The sequence below is a fragment of the Taudactylus pleione genome, unplaced genomic scaffold, assembly GCF_031769625.1.
Source record: "Taudactylus pleione unplaced genomic scaffold, aTauple2 ptg000095l, whole genome shotgun sequence".
Lineage (NCBI taxonomy): Eukaryota > Metazoa > Chordata > Amphibia > Anura > Myobatrachidae > Taudactylus > Taudactylus pleione.
The window spans coordinates 10,529,677-10,555,218 of NW_028284497.1; the positions used below are offsets into that span (position 1 = coordinate 10,529,677).

The 25,542-nt window shown below is 42.6% G+C and overlaps 1 long non-coding RNA gene across 1 annotated transcript in view; it reads right to left on the minus strand.

Annotated features, from left to right (window-relative positions):
• The window catches only part of LOC148526579 (uncharacterized), a 37,252-nt gene that overhangs the window by 5,211 nt on the left and 6,499 nt on the right, over positions 1–25,542 (minus strand). The gene's annotated exons all lie outside the window — the stretch shown is intronic.

Below are 25,542 nucleotides of genomic sequence, written 5' to 3' on the forward strand. Positions count from 1 at the left end.
CATCCCCCAGGTCCTAACCCCTGCCCCACCACTGCCTGCATTGCTGCCCACACCACCGTCGCTAAGGCCTGCTACCATCCCTGGGTTCTGGCCGCAGCTAATGCCCATTACCTCTCCGCGCCTTTCCCCCTGGTCCTGCTGTAGCTAATGGCTGCTTCTTTCCCCCGTGCCCACCACCTCTAAAACCCACAAACAACAGCAATCTTTGTGCACCCAAGTAAAGCCACAGTGAGTGGAGGAGGCTCCTACTGTGGCTGCACAACAAGTTGAAATGTCCTATCTATTCAATGGCGCATTCTTAAGGTAATAGTTTAAAAACTGTAACTTTCTAATTTACCTGAACCCTAAAAGCACGTACCCTGGCAAAATAGCTACCTAATAAAACAAGTCCCAAATTTAAATTCGTCCCCTACTCTGAGTTATGCCTTCCCAAAAATCCCCCATAGAGAACAGCAGAAAAGTGGTCCTAATTGAGAATGTCACAAAAAAGTGACAGTTGGCGTTTAGATTACTCCTAAATCCAAATTTTTAATGTTTACGCCCTGAAATTTGGTATGCAGCACCAAGCGATAGTTCTACCCAGCCGTGCCAAATTTCAGCTTGGCACCTCCAACAGCTTTTGAGGTGTAGCCCCTTAAACACCATGCCCCCCATCCGGAATTCTCTATGGAGATTCCCATTTTTTTAGATGCAGCCTTAATATAAGGGCACGACTGTGCCCTTATAATTTATATATATATATATATATATATATATATATATAAATATATATATATAATATGTTTGTTATGTTATGCAGTCAGACAACCCTGCACCAAATGGAATGCAAGCTGGTCCAGTTGGATGCTGGCCAGATTTTAGGGGGGTTATATGCGAGACCCGGCTAGCAACGGAGCACCCATCGCTAGCCGGGTCTTGCGCATGCTCACGATGTAGCCAGCTCCATTGTGCACATGCCCAGTGGGTAAACATCGACCTGGTTGCGAGCGCTCAGTGCATGCGACCGGCTCTGAATCAGGCCCTGTGTGCGCTGTAGCCGCACGTGCATCAACAAAGTAGCAGCACCAAGTGTGCGCCTGTGCCTGTTAAAGGGTGGTTAACCCCCAAAGTGCACTCCAAAAAAAATGTTACATTATTTTTCTGTGTTTGTGAATTGTGTGCGCGCAGTAGCCACACGTGCATCAACAATTTTAATAATCTGAGGAGAAAAGTAAACTTGCCAATATGCCATTTACGACATGGAGTGGCAAGGAATGGCTAAGGTCTTTCCCTATGTTCAAGACTAGTGGTTCAGCTTCACATGACGATGGAAGCCCTCCTCCCACTACAAAACTCAAATGAGTTCAGCTGGCAAAAGCACAGCAAAGAACTGTGCCTTCTAAGAAGATATCACAAATCCCCAAAGAAAGTCCAAGTGTGGCGGCGGTTGCGATTCCTGACCTTCTCAACACTGGAAGGGAAGAGGTGGCTCTTTCCACCATTTCCACCACAGTCAAGTTGCTGATATTCAAACTGAAGACGTCACTGTTGAAGTACAACAGGATGAGGATATTGGTGTAGCTGGCGCTGAGAAGGAAGCTGACAAGGAGGATTCTGATGGTGATGTGGTTTGTTTAAATCAGGCACTGGGGGAGACAAATGTCCGTGGGATGAAAAAGCCCATCACGGTCATGCCTGGGCAGAAGACCAAACATTCCACCATTTTGGTCTGGCAATATTTCTATCCAAATCCGGACAACAACTGTCTTGCCATATGTACCATATGTAAAGGTGAAATAAGTAGGGGTAGGGACGTTAACCATCTAGGAACATCCTCCCTTATACGTCACCTGCAGCACGTTCATAAAAAGTTACTGTCAAGTTCAGAAACTTTGGCTAAGACCGTAAGCAGTCCAGAGACACCTAAATCCCTTTGTCCTGTTGTATCCAAGCACCTGCAAACCACACCATCAACTCCCTCCTCGTCAATTTCCACTTCCGTCAGGATTGGAAGTAGGCCTGCAGGCCATGTCACTGGCATGACTGACTCCTCTCCTATCTGGGATTCCTCTGGAGGATCCAGCATTGCTACGTCTACTGCTGCCACTGCTGCTGTTCCTGCTGGGAGTTGTTCATCATCCCAGAGAGGAAGTAGGAACACCACTACTTCTTTTACTAAACAATTGACCCTAAAACAGTCCTTAGCGAGGAGGATGAAGTACAACAGCAGTCATCCTGAAGCAAAGCGGATAACTGAGGCCTTGACTGCTATGTTGGTGTTAGACGTGCGTCTGGTATCCGCCATTAGTGCAGTGGGATTTAGACAATTGATGGAGGTAGTGTATCCCCGGTACCAAAGCCCATCTAGATTCCACTTCACTAGGCAGGCGATACTGAGAATGTACAGAGACGTCAGAAAAAGTGACCTCAGTGTCGTAAAATATGCGGTTGTACCCAATGTCCACTTAACCACGGACATGTGGACAAGTGGAACAGGGCAGACTAAGGACTATATGACTGACAGCCCACTGGGTAGATGTATAGCCTTACGCAGCAACAATAGCAGCATCACCAGTAGCAGCAGATCAGATACTCCTGCGCGTTCTAAGGCAGGCTATGCTGTGTATCACCGGTTTCAGTAATAGGCACACCGCCGGCAATCTCTGATGGAAATCATCTCCCAATGGCTTACCCCACTTAGACTCTCCTGGGGATTTGTGATATCTGATAATGCCACCAATATTGTGTGGGCATTACATCTTTGCAAATTCCAGCATGTCCCATGTTTTGCTCACACAATAAATTTGGTGGTGCCGAATTTTCTGAAACACAACAAGGACGTGCAGGAGATGCTTTGGGTGGCCCAAAAATATTTCTGCTCACTTTCGCCTTTCAGCGACTGCGTGCCAAGCAAACTGTCTTGAGCCTGCCCTGCCATCACCTGAGAGGTTGTGACTCGGTGGAATTGAACCCTCTATATGCTTCAGAGGATGGAGAAGTAGCAAAATGCCATTCAAGCCTATACATCCACATAAGACATGGGCAAAGGGGGAGGTATGCACCTGATTCAAGCGCAGTGGGGAATGATTCCCTGTTGTGCAAGGTTCTCCAGCCCCTTGAACATGCCACACGTGAAGTCAGTTCAGACACTGTCAGCTTGAGTCAGGTCATTTCCCTCATCAGGTTTTTGCAGAAGCAGCTGGAGAAAGTGAAGGAGGAGCTAAGACGGAGCGATTCTGCTCAGCATGTGGGACTTGTGGATGAAGCCCTTCATTCGCTTTGCCAGGATGCGAGGGTGGTCAATCTGTTGAAATCAGAACACTACATTGTGGCAACCATGCTCGATCCTAGGTTTAAAGCCTATGTGGTGTCTATTTTTCCAGCCAACACAAGCCTGCAGAGGTGCAAAGACCTGCTGGTGAAAACACTGTCAGCTGAAGCGGAACGTGACACGTCAACAGCTCCTTCTTCATTTTCTCCCGCAACTGGGGCTGCCAGGAAAAAACTTAGGTATCCTAAGCAACCCGCTGGCGGTGATGCAGGGCAGGCAGGACCAAGCTTGGAAATCTGGTCCGGACTGAAGGACCTGGCAACAATTTCTGACATGTCTACTGTCTCTGCATATGATACTGTCATCATTGACAGAATGGTGCAGGATTACATCGGTGACAGCATCCTAGTAGGCATGTCAGACAGTCTGTACCTGTTCTGGCAGGATAAAGAGGCAATTTGGAGGCCCTTGTACAAACTGGCTCTATTTTACCTAAGTTGCTCCCCCTCCAGTGTGTACTCCAAAAGAGTGTTTAGTGCAGCTGGGAACCTTGTCAGCAAAAGGCGTAGGAGGTTGCTTCCACAAAATGTGGAGAAGATGATGTTCATCAAAATTAATTAGCAATTCTTCCAGGGAGACCAGCCTCCAGAACGTACGGAGGGACCTGTGGTGGTGGATTCAAGTGGGGACAAATTAATACTCTGTGAGGATGAGGATGTACACAACATTGAAGAGGGTGAGGAATCGGTGGATGAGGAGGATGAGGATTACATCTTGCCTTAATAGAGCCAGTTTGTGCAGGGACAGATTAATTGCCAGCTTGTTTTGTGGGGGCCCAAATGAACCAATCATTTCAGCCACAGTCGTGTGGCAGACCCTAGCGCTGAAATTATTGGTTTGTTAAAGTGTGCATGTCCTGTTTATACAACATAAGGATGTGTGGGAGGGCCCAAGGACAATTCCATCTTGCACCTCTTTTTTTTTCTTTGCATTATGTACTGTTTGGGGCCTAGTTTTTCAAACTGCCATCCTGTCTGCCACTGCAGTGTCACTACTAGATGGGCCACGTGTTTGTGCCGCCCACTTGTGTCACTTAGCTTAGTCATCCAGCTACCTTGGTGCAACCTTTTGCCCTAACAACAATATTGTGAGGTGTGAGCAGGGCCGCCATCAGGGGGGGAACTGCCGGGCCTGGAGACCTTTGCAGAGCCTGCAGCCTGAATTACCCACTTGGAGAGGGAAGAGGGCCCGGCCGCCGCTGCTACCGCCCGCCAACCCGTCCCCGTTACTACTAATGGAGCTGGAGGAGGCAGCCCGGCCACTCGGGCCACTCCTCCACCAGCTTATAGTCGTACAGTCAGACTCCAAAACAAGCTTTTAATAAAGCTTGTTTTGGAGTCAGCGTGCATGAAGTCATGACATCACGTGCGCCACTGGAGGACGAGGTCAACATCGGAGGAACCGCAGTGGACCGTGGAGGAATTAGTCGCCACCGGATCTCATCACAAATAAGGTAAGTGGGGAAATTGCACACAATAACCGGGGGGGAGGTAATAAAAAAAAAGGCAGGAGTCGGACTGTGGACGCACCGCTGACCATGTACAGACTGCATTCAAGTGGGGGAGAGTGAGGTGCATTCAAGGGGGGGGGGGGGGGGGAGAGTGATGTGCATTCAAGGGGGGGAGAGTGAGGTGCATTCAAGGGGGGAGAGTGAGGTGCATTCAAGGGTGGGAGAGTGAGGTGATATATAAAAAAAAAGGCAGGGCGCACTGCAAACAGACTGCATCGAATAATGGGGAGGGGGCCCCACAATTTCTGATGGCAGCCCTGGGTGTGAGGTGGTAAGAATAGACTGAAAATGAGTGGAAATTAATGTTATTGAGGTTAATAATAGCATAGGAACAGAAAAACACACAAATTCTGTGATTTTAGCTGTTTTTATCCTTTTTTTCCAAAAAAATACAGATCCAAAACCTAAACACAAAACACGAAAAGTGGCCGGTGCACACCCCTATACATATATTCAGTATACTCTGATTTTGGAAAAACCAGTTAACTTAACTAATTTATTTGGAGGATATTTACTAAACACCAGAAGACCAGAGAGAAAAAAAAAAACAAAAAACAAATACAAAAGTCTGGTAAGAGTTGTAATTGGTATAATGTTATAAGTGATGTTTCTCTGGATGTGTTAGGATGTATTAGGAAACTGTTAAATATATGGTCCATTTGTAATAGCAGAAGAAGTGAAGAATACTGACACCCTCTGATTGATTTGCATATCAATTCTAAGTGGGGTATGAAAGAACGCAATTGTATCAATGAGGTTATTTTTTTAGAAAATGTATCAAATGTATAAAGTAATTCATTTATTTTGTGCTTTTTAAATAATTTCAAAAACCCACTAATTATCGTCAAGTTGATGATGACTGACATATTTAACATGGCCACTTGAAGACATGCTTACGCTTACAATTTGAAGCAGCCACATTCTAACACCCATACAGGATACTAAAAAACATTTTTAAAACATCCCTATGGTGAGGTACACAAAATTAAAATGTTCAAATGTATCCACTCACAGGGTTGGACTGGCCCACAGGGATACAGGGGATATCCCCGGTGGGCCCCACTGCCTAGGGGCCCTACCACTTGCTCTAATGTCAGATTTTAGACTGTGCACTTCAATTAAATATTGTTACTCTATTAGAGGGTCAGTTACATGGTCTCTAATGTCTGTCCAAACCTCTGTGGGTGCTGGCCTTATCCCCTGTAGCAACTGACCACACCCCAAATTATGGGCCCCTACCATTGCACTCCCCCGGAGGGCCCTTCATGCTCCAGTCCAACACTGTCCACACATTACTATTCTTTTGGCCAAAAAATACTTTCAATAAGGTGATGTGAAGCAAAAATAAAACATTTTGGGGCTCTTTAACAGTTGAGAGCAGTTTTAGGCCCAGATGCACATTGAAAAACATGCAATCCTCAGTTTGCCCTTGTGCTCCATAGGAAGTTTCTGTCCTCTTAGAGCTCATCTCAGTACATCTGCATCATGGCTTAACTGGTGTGTAATAAAAAATAGTGGGCCTAATACAGAGATGTAAACAATTCGGCCACTTGTTTGGATCTCTGCATCCACTCAAGTCAACATAGCTCACAATTCAACTTACATACTCATCACACACCCACAGAACACTGAACCATAACTAGCACTTTGTGGGCCAGTTTGAAACTTTCTGAAGGGGCCCCCAATACTTTTTAGACAGAAAAGTTCTTTACAGTGCTCTTTGGTGTGGGCATGCCTAATGCTGCCTAGGGGGCATTCCTACTGCCCTGTATCATTTTAATGCATAAATATCCTCAAATAGCTTCATCATCTTCATCGTTGTACACTATGAAATGCAGAGGAATGTCTTACTGTGCATGTGTGAGCTATAGTTTTACATGGCATTTGCAAGGTCCTAAGCAGACCATTGTGATCCATGGGGGCTTCCTGGGTGGATTCGGGGAGGTGGCCAAAAGTGTTTGCAAAAAACGGTGTACCATTGGCGTGTTATGGGAGTACCAGGGATGCGGATGCAATCTCGGCTGCGTACCCAATCACAGAACCACAGTCTGTGGCCATTTATAGAGAGAAAGTTGACCCAGAATCTGAAACTTACTCCAGTAATCGATGTGCATCCGATGTTGTGTTAATTGCTCAGACAGTCGCACACTACTTTAGGCGGGGAGTCTGTTAGCAGGCATTAGCATATTTTCACACATACTGTACATTGTGAGTGCAAACACAGCGGCAAATGTATGACTCTGAATTAGGCCCCTAGTCATTAGCCCATATCATAGCATCCAACTACTTTCAATGACATTAGCCATGTGAATAACCAAAATATATTTTTTATGCCCCATATTAATCCCCCTTTGTATTATGCTCCACAGAAATGTTCTAGCCACAACTTATAGTAAGTCCTATAGTAGTGCCCCAGTTTATAGTATGTCCTCAGCCTTCATCATTTAATCTCCAAACTTGTGCATCTCCATTTTTAATTTGCCCTATGGAGCCTAGCTGGTGACTCCTCTGTCCATCTTCTTACTTGTGTTGATGTAATTATGTTAGTAGCAGTAGAGACAAATGCACTGATGCCAATGTAACCTGAGTGCCTGGGAGATGAGAGAATGGCCAATAGCATCAGCACCCCTGCAAACCCAACCCCCTACAATAACTATAGTAATGCCTCTGCCTACTGTAAGTGTAAACACTCCTATTGTCACCCAGTTACCCCAATTAAACTGCAAGAAGAGATACAGCAGAGATCATACAACTCTGAATTAGCCATAATTGCTCATAGTTGCATAAGCTCAGCTTGGATGCATGAACAATGCAAAAAATTGCAAGATACATTGCAAAGAATACTTATGTACCACTCTGAATCTGGCCTAGTGTTCAACTTACATGAATCTCATGGTTCTGGAATCTTGACATAACTGATATTAATACTTGTGTAGTTTGTAATAATCTAGTTCTATATGGAATATACATATAATTGTGGGTTTCGAATTCAGAATATTTCCAGTAAGACCGAATGTAACCTTAGGCATTATGGGCAGCAGACAGTTAAACCCGAGAAAATGTGTATATTCAACTATATGTAAATGTAACTGAGCCAAGAGGTGAGGATATAAATTATACAGTAGGGTCTGGCATTATATTCAACTCTGTAACACATAACTACAAAAGATTTGAGTAGTGGATAAAGGTGTTTAGTGCACAAGTTATGCCCCGGGTTCAGGATAATAATGTGATAATAATGTGACAATACACAAGGTAAATCTTAAGACCAAAACAGCAGTTTTATATAAAAAAAACATGTAATGAACACTCATAGCCATATGAAAATGTGCAAATTCTAGTTAAAAGTACAGTATATAAATTAGGATTCAAATAATCCCTTTAACTAAAAGTAATGCATTACAAGCCTTTTAAAAACAGGAGGTATTCTTAGAACTACTTTAGTTGATAACAACCAGCATTGGACCACAGAACAAAACAAGTGAGAAGAAATAAGCAGCATCCTAGCAATTCTGAAGAACTATTGTATTCCCAGCCAGGCACCAGGAGCATCGCTCTAACATCCACACAATTTAATTATGAGTACACTTTTCAGTGAAATTTATAGAGTGAAATTTGTTGTGCTTATAAAGTACAAAGGATACAGCGGACTGTCAGCTTTAATTTGAGTGTATTTACATCCAATTGGTAAGAAGGGTTAAGGAATTACAGATGTTTAATATGTAGCATCCCCTGTTTCACCTTGAAAAAGGCGTCAGAAGGACGTTGAAACGCGTTGGTGCTTGATTTTGCTACATCTACCTGGTTTTTGATTCCTGGAGTCTCATCATTGGCTCTCTCTGCACATCTACACACCGTGCCTGGCAAGCTTCAAGCCATTCTATCAGCTTGCAGTGGAATATCCTCCATACCCATCCGGGACGCAGAGCCCTCTGTTCCTTTCCCCCTGACACGGAGCCTCAGAGCGGCGTCATTCAATTCTTCCCTAGTCTCCCCGCTGGCCGGGTAGAGCACGTGCATCTTGGTCAGACGACCCATTCACTCATAGAGCACGGAGTACATTGTTTTGCCCCTCCTGTGCCGGACCTGGAGCACTAGAGCGACCACCCACTCCCCTCTGCATCTCCATCGTCAGCTGGGTCGAGATCGGGAGGTCTGCCATCTTCAGCCACGGTAACCATCATCCACATTGTGGTCATATACCCAGATCTGGGTCTGATCCAACTATACGGAAGGTAATATCGACACCCATTTATTACTTTGTAACTTTTATACCGGATGATGAACTAATCAACATCAGTTCAAAAAATATATTTGTGTATGGAGGAATTCTTCAGAGGGTTTCACCAAATGTTGTTCAAAAGTCCGGGACTCTATATTCATACATTTTAGGAACCATTATTTACATGCAATTTTATTATTTACATGTGTGTTTTATTGCTCTTATTGAATTTATAAGCATTGGCTGCTTTGTCTTAATATAGATATAATTCATTTATTATATACATTGTTGCTACTGGTTTGAGTGATTTTTAATTATACTAACAGAATCTGTGGTTGCTTTATCTTTCATGTACTTTTTATTGAGTGGGACTGACTACCCCACACAACCACATTGAATCTGTTCAGTAAATATCAACCCCTCAGCACTTGGGCTGTATCAACCCCTCAGCACTTGGGCTGTTTTTTCCCCTTTTCCAAAGGACACAAAAGTAATTGGACAATTGACTAAAAAGCTGTTTCATGGACAGGTGTCAGCTATTCCTTTATTTCTTTATCACAAAAAGTAATCCATACAGCTCACAAGTCTTAACGAATTACCCGATGCTGCATAACAATTAATCCTCTGATGTATGTAAATCATATTGGATAGGTCGACTGAGATAATTGGCCCCTGGCAGGTGAGAGCTGCATAGGACTTCATCAATCTTATAGTTGTTGGTTTGCGCCACCTGATTTTTTGTCTTTTGGTTTTATTGGTTCATTTGGCGGTAACACAGACATCTCCTAGAAGGGAGTGCTGCAAACCTTCCTCTGTACATATAGCTGATGATTATTTTGAATATTTGTATGGGATTGGCGCTTATTGATCTAATTTTTCTGTAGTTATTTCCTTCCCAATTAAGCAGGCAAAAGGTCTGGAGTTGATTCAAGTTGAGACATTTATATTTGGAAGCTGTTGCTGTGAACCCACAACAAAAGGGCAAAGGAGCTTTCAATGCAAGTGACACAGGCTATCCTTAAGCTAAGCACACACTATACAATTATCTGTCAGATCATCTGTCAATCTGGCTTGTTGTAATGAAAATCTGGTAACGTATGGGGGCAAAGGACAATCTACCATTTCCTCCCAAAGACTTTAAAACAGTCAAAAATGGTTCTTCAGACAAATTGGTTAAATCAAACCAATTTATCCAATTTGAACAATTGGTTTTGTTTGTTTTCCAGTGTTTGGGAGCAAATGATCGATTGTCCTTACCCCCCATACATTACCAGATTGTCATTTCAACCAGCCAGATTGGACAGATGGTCTGACAACTGTGTGTGTTTAGCTTTAGGCTATAAAGACAAAAAAAATAATGAGAGAGATAGCATGAACCTTATGAGTGTCCCAATCAACAGTTTGGTACATTTTCAGAAAAAAACAATGCACTGGTGATCTCGCCAACACAAAAAGGGCTGGACATTCATGGAAGACAACAATGGTGTTGATTGCAGAAGCCTTTACATGGTAATGAAAAACATGTTCACAACATCCAACTAAGTTAAGAACACTATCCACGAGGTAGGCATATTATTACCCAAGTCTACCATAAAGAGAAGACTTCATAACAACAAATACATACTTCACCAAAAAGTACAGTATAGATAGACAATGAACAAAAACATACAATGAATGCAACCCAGGAGTTTTTTAAGGTAAATATTTTGCAATGCCAGGTCAATTACCTGATCATAAACCTGATTGAGCATGCATTTTACTTGCTGAAGACAAAACTAACCCACAAACTCACAACAACTGAAGACAGCTGCAGTAAGGTAATGTCAAAGCATACCAAAGGAGGAAACCCAGCATACTGTATGTCTATGGATTGCAGACTTCAGGCAGTCTATGACTGTAATGGATTCTCGACAAAGTTTTAAAAATGAACATAGGGGACTGTGTAAAAAAATGTTTGCAATTTCTATACAAAATCCTACAAAATTTTTGTTCAAACCCTAGAGTTAAAACTAAAAAGTCTGCACATCCAATGTGGTGGCATAAAGAGACAAAATAATGAAAATTGTGCTGGCTCCAAATATATATGGACCTAACTATATATGGCTGTAATCTTGTTACTATAGCAAAGCCAGTGCCTCTTATAGAATGACTTATAATAATAGATTTGACACAGATCATATTGAGTTGGTATCAACACTTGTCAGAATAGCTGTAAATAATAGTCACAAAAGTACTTAAATTTTTTTTCCTACTATTGGATGTTTGAAGAATAAAAGTTGAACACAGCATCAAGATCTTCTGAAATTAAGGGCCCACTGTGTAGGTGTCTCGGATAAACGGTCATCATTGTCACGTTGAGGAACTTTGCTTCTCCAAATCACTATGTGTCTATGCTGACCTTTGGGGAGCACCGCCGAACAAAAATACATATCACTACTATATTGAATAGGTAATGGTGTTATGATTACCAGACATCAATGAAATTTTTTCATGCACACACCAAAAAATTGTTTTTATTTTCACACTGGTGGTGTGGCTAACACGCACACACAAAATGTATTTTTTATTTTTTTACACTGGGGGTGAAGAGGAGCACCCCTGATGGACAGAGCACCCCTGGACAACACAGCAGAACAGCCAGCCAGCCCCTATGGACTACAGCCAGCCAGCCCCTATGGACAGGACAACAGCCAGCCAGCCCCTATATTGATTAATATGGACAACAACCAGCCAGCCCCCATGGACAACAGCCAGCCAGCCCCTATGGACAGGACAACCTCAAAACAGCCAGCCAGCCACTATATGGATTAATATGGACAACTGCAGCCAGCCCCTATGGACTACAGCCAGCCAGCCCCTATGGACAGGACAACAGTCAGCCCCTATATGGTATGGATTTGAAAATAGCCAGCCAGCCCCTATGGACAACAGCCAGCCAGCCCCTATGGACAGGACAACCTCACAATTATTATACACAACAGCAGTGCAGCACAGCTCCGAGCACAACCTCACAAGTCACAATTATGCAACAGCAGCACAGCTCCCTGCTCGCTCCCTCTTCACTCTCCACAGCTGGATTAAAAAATAGTGGCGATCGCGGGACCTTTATACAATCCAAAACACGTGAAAATCCGACAGCGGGATGATGACGTTTTGCCTCGTTTTGAGATCCGAGTCAGGTGGGAAAACCTGAGCTGACTCGGATCTGCCTCGTAACTGCTAAGTTCGGGTGGGTTCAGTTCTCAGGGAACCGAACCCACTCATCTCTAGTCTATAGGGACACCGGCTGTACGCACACTGGGTCCTTTCTGGAACAGCCATTCTCCACTACACATCGTGTGTACAGGTACCTTACTATCTTTCACTTGCTCTCCTTAGAGGTAATGAGGTTAAACCTCACCTAGGGAATCACTCCCCCATACCTCACTATAGGAGACAGACTCCCCCCCCCCAGTACCTCCATTTGGGTATCTTTTACTGAGCATTCACTGCCTATGGCAAATGCTTAGTCAGAGCCACAGTGGACTGGAACAGAGGAGATTCCATTCCCTCTCTCTCCATCCATTTGAAGTAATTATAAGGGAATTTCCTGCAGAATGTGTATTACCAGCAAATAGTTAAAATTACAATTGATCAGCGATTTGATGTGTTGTTATATGAAGTGAGCGGCAATTATCTCACTTCAGAAATATCATCATCTGAGATAATTTTTCACCCTGATTTTAGGTTTTACCACATCTAATATATACAGTCGTGTGCCAAAGAGTAATGAACTACAACATTTACTGTCTGACTTACTATCTGTAATCTCATCAGCCCCAAATCTTGGGACTGACAGCAGATGCAGGGAAGTCTTTCTTATCATACATATTGGGACAAGGGACTCTCATCGATTATTCTCTGCCGACGGGCAAATAATCGACAGCAGACCTCTATTCCAGTCAAATATATATGCTTTTCACAACTGACTATATACAATCATTAAAATGTAATGATAAACTGAGATATATGAAATTATCTTGCTACCAGTCTGCCTTATTTGAGCACACTCACAACTTTTAGGTTGCTTTATGGTTTGCAGTCTGCCTCTGTGCAGCATATACTGTATACCTAAAGCTCAAATGAGTCATACTATTTGTGGTCTGATGCCATGCAGCATTTATTAAGTGAACAAAAGTCCCAGAGTGATATACTGTATACTATAATTGCTGTTAATGTGCTCTATCTATGATTCTAATTTCTCTTATCAAACATTTGTGAAAGCATAACTAACAGATATTCTCCTTGGATACTAGTCTGTATATGAGCATTGACAGGTCCTAGTTAAAATTAGGAATGTGTGTGTCTTATGTTTTCTTTTCATATGTGTCTTAATTTAAAAAAAAAACTTTTTTATGATAGGATGTATTAAAAGTTAAGTTTTATGATAACAACAAAAATACTAGAATCAGAGTGCCCCCAAACAAGAGTCTTCTTTCTCTCCCTTTTCTATATTTATAGGATTTATTAGCATTCAGCCAATCAGATGCATCCACAGGTTATTATCATCAGTTCATAACTTGCACCAGGGGTCGAGTAATCACAAGTTTTCTGTTTCAAAACTAGTGCAAGTGCATTTGATTGATACTTAGACTGAGAAAGATTTTGTATGAACACATCCTTGCTCTATTTGGCTGTATCAACATGACCCTCACAGTCACATCTTGGCCCCTTTCATGGAAATATTCAGAAGCGATAAATGTGACTTGGTCAGAATGTGTACAGCCATTTTGAATGCATGTGCAGTGCGAAAATATTTTTTTTTTGCCACTGCAAAAAGTGTTTATTTCCTACTATGCATGAACCACTATGGGGCTGATTCAGATTTGCTTGCATGTGCGTAGCTATAGTGGATGCAAGGGGTGCTATTATTATGAGTCCTAGAGACTTAGGTGACCCCAGAACCAGATCATATAGATGTCTACAAAGTTCCCAAAATTGCTAACTAAGAAATTGGGTAAGAAAAGGGGGAATCATCAGTGGTGATCTCTCTCTCTCCCTTTCAGTTCCCAGAATGCCTGGTGCTGATATGACAACAATACATCATGTACTCCACTGTGATTTTGGGAGGCAGTGGTAGGGCGAGAGTGACCATCATGATGCTGGTGCCGCCGTGGTGGTCTCAGATGGCAGCGCCACAGTGGTTTCAGATGGAGGGTAAGCGCGGGCAGGTGCCATCTATTTAGATGTGCCGGCAAGGACACTGCGGCTGCACCCTCAGGCAGCAGCACCCCTGGCAATAGTCCTGCTTGCCTGCCCCCAAATCCACAACTGTTATTCTATTCAGCATTATATGTTATGCTGCAATTCCATACTGCCAGTTGGAGGTGTATCTAATTTTATTGCTATACCATATTGCAATATATCTTTTGTTTATGATTACCACTATTTTGTGTAGTTGCATTCATATGCTATCATATTCTGTTATTGTCTGGAGTGCACGCTGCTCTGTGGTCATATATCTTGCTTGTGTCCATGGCTGCAGGCTACTTCATGGTTAGCATCACCTTTGTACTACTACTCCAGTTTTATTTTGCGAACTCCTGCTGTTTGTGTAAGCCCCTACTGTCTAGAGGTTAAGACCTGGTGGCATTCTAAGTACCGGTGATTGTATCGTACTCCATGGGAACAGCGGGCACTTGTTATAGACAGAAGCCCTCCCTAGAGTCACTAGGGGACGTATGCAATTACAGGGGAGAATCATTACACATTTATGCCAAACAGACCCTCTCGACATTCCTGGTCCCATAAGACTCTGCTAGCACCGGGGTTTCTTTTTTTGCCAAAAATGTATCAAAGTTGACTAGGATGCACCAGGAGACTGTGCTGATTAATTTTACATGCAACACTTGTATATATGTTTGTGACTAAGTTTCTCAATCAGCATGCGAAGTGCAACAATCTAGCGGCCGCAGCTTTTTCCCAATCCAAGTTCCATTTACAGACTCAGGTGCACACAAATATACTAATATTGCATATCAAATTAATCAGCACAGTCTCCTGGTGCATAATTTTCACTACACATTGTGACTTAGCTGCATTTTCAGCAAAAAAAGATACCCAACGCTAGCAGAGCTGCAGGGACCTGGAGGCTCCCTCATGCCAGGTATATCATGCTGCATGGAGTATTGAGGCTAGACAAGAAAGGACACATCTGTAAACTAGGATTGACACCTATATCCTATATTGATAAATGATAGAAATATTGACATTAGTAACAGCATGTTGCATTTAGTATATATAAATCTATTCAGGGGACCATATTCAATTTGAGGCGAAAAGTCAAGACTTTTTGCCTGCTGGACTTTTCTCCTCCTTCACCTGTTTTTCAGGTGGAAAAGTATCGCACGCGTGCCCGATATTCCCCATATTCAATTTCAAAGGATGCGGAAACGGGAACCAGCAAAACTTGGAGCGGCAAAAATTAAGGGAATTTTCGGGAAATCATCCTAGGACCCCCCTAAAGATGTCCAGACATGGGGGATGACTATGGGTACCCCCGTTTTTGCATGCAGAAGGGAAGTCAGGTTTTTAAATAGCCGTGGCAGGTGTATAAAGGCGGCTTTGAAGAAGGTGATGCAGAAGAGCATTTAGCATTTTTTTGGGGGGAAAAATAACTATACCCATCAAATTTGGGATACATGAAAATGGATGCAAGCATATTTTTAAGTCCCTAAAATGATTTTTAAAAATTCTTCAAAAATGCACCTGCCGCTACTCCCGCAATGAAGAAAACACCTGCCGCATATAAGGGAACCCCTCTGGAATCAATTACGCTATTTTAGAAGTGTGTTCCCTTTTTTTTTTACCCCAAAATTTAAAATATTTTTTTGGGGTTTCCCTATGTTTTTTAAAACTTTTTTTGACACATTGTTTTTAGGGAGCATTCCCAGGGGTGCAGGCTGTTTTTTTATAAACACCAATTCTGCATTTTTTTTCGCCAGCTAAAGGCTGGAGAAAAATTATCCCCGTTTTTTACATTGTCTTTTCGCATCGGTGAAAAGTCAATGTAATTGAAAACGGGGATTATTCAAACAGGCGAAAATGACATAATCGGCGATAAATTATCGCAGATAACGGCTTTTCGCCTCAAATTGAATATGGCCCTACAGTAAGTGGGTAACTAAAAAAAACTTAATAGCCAGCCCACAGGCATCTTTTCACTCTCAGATTTTACACACAGGGCTGACTGTAGTCATATATATGCTTCATGGCAAGATCCAGAATAGCTGAATACTACACCTATAATTTTTAGGTTTGCATCAAGCACTAGAAACAACTACAGCAGCGCTAGGTACAGGCTTATTTTGTAATGTTTTATACATGCTTTTTTCTTGTATGATATAAATTTATGTGAAAATAAATTATATATATATATATATATATATATATATATATATATATATATATATATATATATATATTTGTAATTTTTAAAAAAGCCTGATTTTTACAGACTATTAGTTGGGACATAGCACTGCTATCTTTGTCTCTTGTTTTTATTCGTTCTTCGGTAGTAGCAGCTACCGTTTTAGCGGCTGTATTTCCAACTGAATATTGCTCAGCGCCTGGGCTATATACTTTTTACATCAAAGACTACCTACACATTATGGAGGTGGTTGTGATGTCAATTAACATACACATCAAAATTAAAGTGAGGTGCTTTCAGTACAATATGAGTACAATGAATGGATCCTTTGGAAATTAGGTAATTCTTAGAGTCCATGGAAGGCAACTTTTAGGTCCTGCCTCTCTGAGTAAAGAGTGGGGAAGGAAAAAAATGTAAGGAATAATTTTAGGTCTACAGCAGTGGTCAGGGAACAGGGGGTAAATTACCCCACATGGGGTAAAAATGAAATTCCTGGGGGTAATGGATGGACAGCTGGGCATGCATATGAATCAAAATTGAATGATTCATATGCATGCCCGCCTGTGCCGCAGGGAGGCTCTAAGCCGGATGCCCACTGATATGTTATTACCAGCGGGCGCCCGGCTCCTTCCCTGCAGCGCCGCGTTAGCCGAAGGCTGGAGTTCTCTTCTGAACTCCAGCTTCCGCCTCCCTCCATGCACACTATGGGAGAGAAGTCATGACGTCTCTCCCATAGTTCCGAGGAGCAGCAGGGCGACAGGACAGCGGCGGATGCAGGAGCGGGGATCAAGGTAAGTGGTTTTTTATACAAGCGGCACTACAGGGGCATTATATGGGGGCACTACTACAGGGGCATTATATGGGGGCACTACTACAGGGGCATTATATGGGGCACTACTACAGGGGCATTATATGGGGGCACTACTACAGGGGCATAACTGTGGGGGCACTACTACAAGGGCATTATATGGGGGCACTACTATATGGTTTCCTTCCTTTCAAATCAAGGGGGTAACGTCGGCATATCTAAATATATTTTGGGGTAGAAGGTAAAAAAGTTCCCTGACCCCTGATCTACAGGGACCTGCAGTCAGGCAGAGCCTCCCCTGTCATATTCCCTCCCCTGTCATACTCCCTGTCATGCTACAGAGTTTTGATATAAAAACTGTGTTTTTATACATATGTGCCTCCCCAGTCATTGACCTCACCGCACCTCACTGATCTACAGTATATACACAGCTGGCACATATTCTACATAGGCCCTGGTTTTGGCTCACCCATCCCCTACACTGTTCTTCACTTAGAGTGAGGAGTGAACTGACAGATATGTTAAAGCTATTTCGCAAAACAGCCACGACTACAGCCACATAGGGAAAGTGTGTTTTAAAGGGCCTCAGAGACCCATCTACTGCTTCCGATGCATTTTACCCAACTTACATTTGGGTGGGTCCCATTTTGTTACATTTAGGGACTTAAAATGCATCAAAAATCTGCCCCATTTTTACTAAATAGCACTTTATTAAATTGCCCCTACTGTATGTTGATACTGTATTTAAGTAACAAGCATTTCATTAGTGGATTGATCATTAACCAGTATACAGTATCTGAAGCAGAATGACAACCACTCAAAGAAACTGATGGCAGTTAATTACTAAATGTAGAGCCAGCACACAATGCAGAGCAGATACTACAAGCAAAAGGTCAATCCAGGCGGTTAAATATGACAGACAACAGTTTTTCTAGGCAGCAGATGAAAGTAAGGTCACAGGTACAGGTCGAACCAAACAGCAGACAAAGCAGAGATCAGGAAACAACAGCATGTGAACATTATACTGTAACTGCATATATATGTCTGTGAAAGGTGGATATGTAAGGTGGTGCCAATGAGATTCAATACCAGAACCGTCCCCACATGACATACTTAGCAAGTGATCATGATACAAATCTCAGAAATAATACAAAAAGGATGTCAGCACAGAAAGCACTGACAATAGGTTCAATTTAAACTCAAGAAATATTTTGTTACATGCTACTCATAACACTACCCTGCCCCCTTGAGGAGGAATTAAGGAAACCCTTTGCATGAAAAAAAAATCAAGAAAGGTTTAATGGAAGACCTTCAATGTGACATATTAAATTGGCCACAAGATTTTTGCAACAAAAATTAATGCAGCTATTGCGTCCAATTTTAGATTAACAGGGATGTACACGCTCCTGATTCTGACGCTATCCAATTGAAAAAAATTGGGTGCATTAATTTTTTCTGCAAAACCCAAGGGAAATTTTAAAAAATTAGGAAATCAGCCTGTACTATAAAAAACAGGCAAATTATTATTGTAAAGCATTATAGAGTTTTTAAAAGCCTTTAAATAGCTGATTTTTCTGTTTGTTAAAAACAGTTAAAAAATTATCGTGTTTTGTAATGCAAATAAATGCTCTAGTTATTTAGGGGTGCGTAAAAATGCATTTACTGTAAGCTGATTTTCTTTTTTTATAATTTCAAGCCACTTTAAAAAAAACTCCCACCTGCAATGTTAAAAATGCCTGTCCCATCCATACAGCACCTCCATATACCTGTCCCACATATTTTAAATTTTAATCCATTATTCTGCACTTTGCAGAATTTCAATAATGGCATGTATTATTACCTTAACTAAGTTAATTAAAAAGTTAAAATTATTTACTTAATCATTAGGAGGGGGCAGGAGTAACGAATCATGTCCTGACATTTTACCTTAAAATAGCTATTCTCCATGACTTTGCACCTGCTCTGAAGCTGCGAGAAAAAACAGTGATAAATCCTATTGAATTTACAGAGGTTCATTGAAAAGGAAAAACCTCGTAGCCGGCCACAATTTTACACATCCAGGACTATTTCTCGCACTTGTAGTGGTGTTTGGTGTATGGTTAATAGACTACGGGTTTCTGCAACCCTGCCCCAGCATACCAGCACTAGGGACAGCAGAGGGACAACAGTGAGCCTTCTCCACTGTTTTATTTTATTCTTTGGGGGCCAATGGGATTTTTTTTTTCTGTGCGGAGCAATGTGATTGTTTGTTTTTCTGTGGGGACCATTTTGTTTTATAATTTTTTTCTGTGGGGCCCATTGTATTTCATTTTTTCTCATGGGGCAATATGTGTGTTCCGAGGAGAGTCTTGAGAGGAGGGGGCCCGTGTACACTCCCCGTGCAGGGCCCCCTCCTCTCTCCCCGGTGGCTGGCAGGCAACTGATGCGGCTGGCCAGCTATTGGAGCATTAGTAGACTCTGGGTACTATAGTGTGCTCGCAGTCTATTGCACATGCACAGAACACTGGAAAAATGGCCGCGGCAGCCATTTTCCGGTGTTCTGCGCAGCGCTGACACCCGACGCGGGACCACGGACAGGTGAGTTTAAAATAATATGGGTGCAGGGTGTGCGGGTGCAGGGTGTTCAGTGTGCCGCAAGATGAAAATAGTTAAAAATCACTGCTCTATATCCTTAACCATACCCCTGTGTAGGTGACATACTGTATGCAAATTGATGTGACATCATTTCCTTTTGCAATAATTTCATCCCACATAAATACAGTGCACATTGTGTTCCAGGTCATCTCTCTGAAGTTCAGATTATAGACAAATACTGCAGCAATGAAGATATCACTAGGCCTCTTTATGTTACTGACATTCTTTTCAGGTAAGACCTGAAGGAAAAAGTTACCCTGGAGATCAACAGAATATTTATTTTAACCAATTACAATAACACTACTGTGGGGAACTATCTGTGTATCTGCCACTTACTTTGTGTGTGTGTTTCAGGTGTTCAGTCTGATGCCCAACTTGCCCAGTCAAACTCAGCAGTGATAAAGCCTGGAAACTCTCATACATTGACTTGTAAAGGTTCTGGATTCACCCTCAGTAGCTATTATATGGGCTGGGTCTGGCAGGTTCCTGGCAGTGGATTACAGTGGTTATGCCGTATATATCAGACAACCACACACTATGCAGAAGCAATTAAAGGACGATTCACAATCTCCAGAGATGATGGTAACAACATGGTATCTCTGCAAATGAACAGCATGAAAACTGATGATACTGCTGTATATTATTGTGCTAGAGACACACTGATGACTGTAACAAAAACAAGTCTTTCTATTCTTCGTGCAGGCAGTAGGTGGCGATATGTGAATACAGTACATTAAAAGACAGAGAAGGCAAAAGACAAAGAATGGATTAACAGAATAAGAAAGCAAAATAACAGTAACTGCCACCCAATTGTTAATTTAGTAAATGTATATGGCATCCTGCTGAGAATATTAATATATTAATATTTAGATAACATCCATAACTTCAGTTCGCAAGAGAAGACTTGTAAACCATACTTGCCAACTCTCCCTCATTGTCAGGGAAACTCCCTGAAATAGTAGCAATCTCCCCCTGTCTCCCTGAAGAGTCTATACCAACGTTTCAGAGCGTTTATTTCAGCCCCTTCATCAAGGTACCTTGATGAAGGGGCTGAAATAAACGCTCCGAAACGAAAATACTGAGCATCATTAATTCTGACATTATTACATTATATATATATATATATATATATATATATAAATAAAATGCCTTCTACTGGAATCTCTCTACTTTCCTTCTTGAGACTGCTTGACTCTAGAAGAGAGTGTTGGCCACATCTTCTTAAAGTAAGGTCTAAGATTATTGCATCATGCAACATTTCTGTGTAATTTCTCAAGCAAGTGCACTCCACAATAAACAAAATCCAAGTCATTATCTATATCTTCTATATCTTTATCTATCTATAATACTTATAAAAAAAACCTTCTGTTTTGTCTGATTGCAATAAACTCTGCAACCACTGATGTGATTGTGATGCGGGTTTCACCATTGTGTAGGCAATTTTCCCAGGCAGGTTTTAAGCTAAGGATAATTATAATTGGTCATCAGGGGGCTGTGGACAGGGTTCCCTGCACTGCTCTTGGCAAGTCTAAATTATTTACAGCCCTATGCTCTGAAGAGGAGCTTTCCCTGTGAGCAGTGAGAGGAGTCCAGAGCCTGCAGTAGAAGGCAGCTTCCATCTGAGGAGACCCATTAAACAAGCGCTAATGTACCTGCTGCTCAGGGACATGTTATGTGCGATAATTGGTGGAGATCCCTGTTATATGGGCAGCTGCAGCACTGTCCCCAGTGATGAGAATACCAGACGGCAATCACTGAAGAGAACAAAGGGTCTGGCTTTTAACAAGTCTCTAGAGACAGATCACCGACTTCCACCTGAGCAGAGCTGGGTACTACAACTAGTCATTTATAAAATAAAAGATTTGCAATAGTATAGAAGTGTAGAATTAGCAGGGTTTGATAACTACAGGTCACCAGGTCATCGTAGCAACTAATATTTTCATTTTGGCAATTAGATTCTACTGTACAGGGACATCTGGTAGTTGAAAACAGAGCAGACCGACACGCCCTAGCAAACCTACAGATATTAGAGATTCGGGAGTGTGGTTTTGCCGCCATAGCAGAAAACCATGTTGATTTTAAACTTCATACTTAATGTACAAAACAGTGACATTATACAGTGACAATAACCACGGGTCATTAATTCAAAACTACAGCACATGTTCCTCCTCCCAATCCCCACTAAACACCTTATCTTCTCACGTCCTCCCCTCTTTGTTAATGTTCTCTACTTGTGAGCAATAATTTTAATTGTGTTGTGTAAAATGAAGCATGTATCCAGTGGAACAAACACTTGCAACAAAATGTGAAACAGCTATCACTCAAAAATTGTTTAATAACCTTTACTGTAAGAGATAAATCACTCATAAAAGCCAGTAGTTTTGACAAAGTGAATGATGCATTAACAACAACAAAAAGCTGTAGTGAAAATGTATTAAAACTGTCTTCTACTATAGTTCATCCTTAACCCATGGGAAGAAGGAAATTCAAACAATAATGGTGTAAGGAGCGTCAATGACTGATAAATGATCAGACTACTGGTATTCTAAGATCCGTGTGATACCCCCAAAACACCCAGATATCACTTTACGTGGTGCCCCCTTGCAGCATGCTGTTTGCCACATGAGACTGTGGCTACACAGAGAATTACACTTCCCAGAATGCTCTAGCACAGTTAAAGGTTTGGATGCATGTACAGTGCATCATAAGGGAGGAAAAATCATTCAATCGCTTGTTAATCGGGCATGCAAATTTCAGAAACAGCCAGCGATGCGCCCTCCTGCTGGTCACTTCCGACATCAATCATCACCCGAACATGGTGGTCAATCTGCCGATAACAACAGATAGACCATGTTCGGGGATGATTGATGTGCCTACATTGAATGACTGAACGTTCAGTTTAGGCACAGCATAGACTGTGAACGACTGCATGATTACAATGTCGTAACCATTCAACCGTTTCACAGTCTGTTAGTGGATACGCGCCTTAAGACTACATTTTGGCCACTTGTGGTGCCCTAATGGAGAAATGAAATCTGGAGGACAGGAGCTGGAGAGATAATTTTTTGGGCTAAGTAGAACATACAAAGCAGACAATGAGGTATGCTGATGCCATACACAGAGTGAGAGAGAAATAGCAAACCTGTTGTACAAAGTGGAGGAATATAGCCACTTAACAGCTGAAAGTGAGCAACAGTGTGATGATTGTGACTTGTACAGACAGCCTAAATATCAGCCTGGAGGTAGAAGAACTCCTACAGAAGCAACCAAAGCCCTCCAAAAACTAGCATATTGCTCTCCCAGAATCAACTGACACAGGGATTTCTGGCTTTCTAGTGCTAAGCAGCCTATGGATGGAATCTATCATGTATGGCATATTCTATGTAATACATTGCACCTCATATCGCATGCATAGTGGCGTTTATTAACACCGTATGTGTGAATCATTTTTACTATTTACGCAAAAGTCAGCCCTTCCAATAAGAGCTTTTCTTTTTGTTGTGAAGACTTTCAGGTTTATGACCTGGCAGCCCTATTGCATATGCGCAGCTGCCGGCTAGCGCATGCACAAATCACAGGGGAGGGTGGAGCGGAGAGGTATACTGTGGATCACTTCAAATATAGGGGAAAGGGGAAATGGGAGTGGTGGGTCGCTCTAAGACTACTATAAATGCAAGAATACCCTAATCATACATTAATAACTATCACAATTAGGGGTGTGCATCGGCCACTTTTCGTGTTTTGGATCTGGATCTTTCTTCGTGTTTTGGATCTGGATTGGTTTTGCCAAAACCACCCTTCCGTGTTTTGGGTTCTGGGTTTTGTATCTGTATTTTATTGAAAAAAAGCATAAAAACAGCTAAAATCACAGAATTTGTAGGTTTTTCTGCTCCTATGCTATTATTAACCTCAATAACCTTAATTTCCACTCATTTCCAGTCTATTCTGAACACCTCACAATAGTGTTTTTATGTCCAAAAGGTTGCACCGAGGTAGCTGGATGACTATGCTAAGCGACACGAGTGGGCGACCCAAACACGTGATACTGCAGTGGCAGACAGGATGGCAGTTTGAAAAACTAGGCCCCAAACTGTACATAATGCAAAGAAAAAAAAGAGGTGCAAGATGGAATTGTCCTTGGGCCCTCCCACCCACCCTTATGTTGTATAAACAGGATATGCACACTTTAACAAACCAATCATTTCAGCGCCAGGGTCTGCCACACAACTGTGGCTGAAATGATTGGTTCGTTTGGGCCCCCACAAAACAAGCTGGCAATTAATCTGTCCCTGCACAAACTGGCTCTACGGAGGCAAGATGTCATCCTCATCCTCCGATTCCTCACCCTCTTCAGTGTGTACATCCTCATCCTCACAAAGTATTAACTCGTTCCCACTTGAATCCACCACTACAGGTCCCTCTGTACGTTCTGGAGGCTGGTCTCCCTGGAAGAGCTGATAATTCATTTTGATGAACATCATCTTCTCCACATTCTGTGGAAGCAACCTCCTACGCCTTTCGCTGACAAGGTTCCCGGCTGCACTAAACACTCTTTCGGAGTACACACTGGAGGGGGGGCAACTCAGGTAAAATAGAGCCAGTTTGTACAGGGGCCTCCAAATTGCCTCTTTTTCCTGCCAGTACAGGTATGGACTGTCTGACATGCCTACTTGGATGCTGTCACCGATGTAATCCTCCACCATTCTGTCAATGGTGACAGTATCATATGTAGTGACAGTAGACATGTCAGAAATTGTTGCCAGGTCCTTCAGTCCAGACCAGATGTCCAAACTTGGTCCTGCCTGCCCTGCATCACCGCCAGCGGGTTGCTTAGGATACCTAAGTTTTTTCCTGGCAGCCCCAGTTGCGGGAGAAAATGAAGAAGGAGCTGTTGACGTGTCACGTTCCGCTTCAGCTGACAGTGTGTTCACCAGCAGGTCTTTGCACCTCTGCAGGCTTGTGTCGGCCGGAAAGAGACACCACATAGGCTTTAAACCTAGGATCGAGCACGGTGGCCAAAATGTAGTGGTCTGATTTCAACAGATTGACCACCCTGGAATCCTGGCAAAGCGAATGAAGGGCTTCATCCACAAGTCCCACATGCCGAGCGGAATCGCTCCGTGTTAAATCCTCCTTCACTTTCTCCAGCTGCTTCTGCAAAAGCCTGATGAGGGGAATGACCTGACTCAAGCTGGCAGTGTCTGAACTGACTTCACGTGTGGCAAGTTCGAAGGGCTGGAGAACCTTGCACAACACGGAAATCATTCTCCACTGCGCTTGAGTCAGGTGCATACCCCCTCCTTTGCCTATGTCATTGGTGGATGTATAGGCTTGAATGGCCTTTTGCTGCTCCTCCATCCTCTGAAGCATATAGAGGGTTGAGTTCCATCGCGTCACAACCTCTTGCTTCAGGTGATGGCGGGGCAGGTTCAAGAGTGTTTGCTGGTGCTCCAGTCTTCGGCACGCAGTCGCTGAATGGCAAAAGTGGCCAGAAATTTTTCGGGCCACCCAAAGCTTCTCCTGCACGCCCCTGTCGCTTTTCAGAAAATTCTGCACCACCAAGTTTATTGTGTGAGCAAAACATGGGACGTGCTGGAATTTGCCCAGATGTAATGCCCGCACAATATTGGTGGCGTTGTCAGATATCACA